The following is a 1,942-nucleotide window of genomic DNA, read 5'->3' as shown; positions in this document are numbered from 1 at the left end:
AAAATTTGACATGTATTTAAAGTGAGTAGCAAATCATTTTCTCCGTAATTATATGTATATCATATGAACTTAAAATATGTGTAGTATTAATATAAATAATTTATATAAAATGAGAGATGTAAACTAGAAATATAAGGTTAATTATACATATCTTCGATTATTTTCGGATATCCATTCGGGTTCGGATATTATCCGTTTGGGTTCGGATATCTAATTTCTCCTAATTCAATACCCGTTCGGATATTTTGCTACTTTAGTTCGGATTTCGGTTCGGGTTTTTTGGATCGGGTTCGGGTGCCACTTCGGATATCGGATAAAGTGCCCACCCCTAGTCGGGAGCAGTGACTGTATGCATTGGGAATGGAAAAATTACCCAACCGCTTGGAAAGGACAGTACGCACGTGGATCAGGAAAACCGGCAATTGTCTTAGAGGTTGTACCTTCACAAGATCTTTGGATATGGCATGATTTTTTTGGTCCTCCAAGTACCTTAAACAATATTAATGTCCTCAATCATTCTCCTGTTTTTGATGACATTTTAGAAGGTCGGGCTCCTAAGGTAAAGTACGTGGTCAACGAACACATGTATATGTTGGCGTACTACCTCACAGACGATATATATTCAAATGGTCAACATTTATCCAATATATCACACTCTTTCAATCTCCTAAACAAGAGTTATTTGCTAAAGTTCAAGAAGCAACCTGAAAAGATGTGGAGCGGGCTTTTGGAGTATTGCAATCTCGATTTGCGATTGTGAGAAACCCGGCTCTTTCGTTGGACAAAAAAAGATAGAGAAGATTATGAGAGCATGTATCATACTACACAATATGATAGTCGAAAATGAACGGGATGGATACATTCGTTATGATATATCTGAATTTGAAGAAGGAGACATCACCAGAACTTCACAGGTGGAAACAGACAGGCCTACAAATCTCAATAATATGTTTGGCATTCGGAATGATGTTCGGGATAGGCGTATACATGATCATTTGAAAAATGATTTAATTGAGCATACTTGGAACAAATTTGCTGATGAAGATTAATAATTATTGTATTTTTATGTTTAATTATTGTATCTTTATATTTTAATCATGCAATAAATAAAAATTAAATTTCACGGAATAAAAAAACAATTATTTTTTTATTCCTAAAGACTCCAACTTGGAAACCACCATTGAACACACTATTTTTATTTGAGTCTTTAACTATTCAAAAAAAGAACATATAATACTCCTAAAGACTCTAAGAAGGAGTTCACCATTGTGGATGCTCTTATACAGTTCGATTTCAGAAGTTAATAATAAACTAATAAAATACCTTTGACGAAAAAATATAGTCTTTTCTTGTTTACACATGCGTCCATATAACAACAGAATACTAAGGTTAGTTATCATCATATAAAATATAAGGTACAACTTACACATACCGAAAGAACAGACTGTATGAATGATGATGATGGTGATACATCGACTTGTTTGCTTCTACATTCTGATTACAACATAATACTTCCTCTATAAGAGTAGTGAAGTATAACAATGATATTATAGTAACGACGTTTGTGGAGACACTCACTATTTTTTTTTCTGCTAAAGCTGTAAATATCATAAAATGAATAAAAGTTGTTACAAAGAACTAACTAAGCTCTGATTCTCCCTGGCAAAAAGAAATAAAAACAGGTAGAATCACAAGATTGCTCACAAAAGTAACCACAACTCACTAACTATCTCAACCAAATGACCATTAGTGAGTCAAAAAGCTTCCTGCGCCTCCTAGCCGAGATTATGTTTCGAATCTCCTTATCAATGGTATGAAATACCTGCAAGCCTTTAGGTTCATATGCAACACCAAGTTACGATGATTGTGGAGACACTCACTAATACATTTTCAACCAAAAACAAGAATTCCTTTTGACGTGGCTGAAATACCTGCAAGCCTT

Source organism: Brassica napus (genome assembly GCF_020379485.1).
Source record: "Brassica napus cultivar Da-Ae chromosome A3 unlocalized genomic scaffold, Da-Ae chrA03_Random_16, whole genome shotgun sequence".
Taxonomy (NCBI): Eukaryota; Viridiplantae; Streptophyta; class Magnoliopsida; order Brassicales; family Brassicaceae; genus Brassica; species Brassica napus.
Note: the sequence above shows the minus strand (reverse complement) of the source record.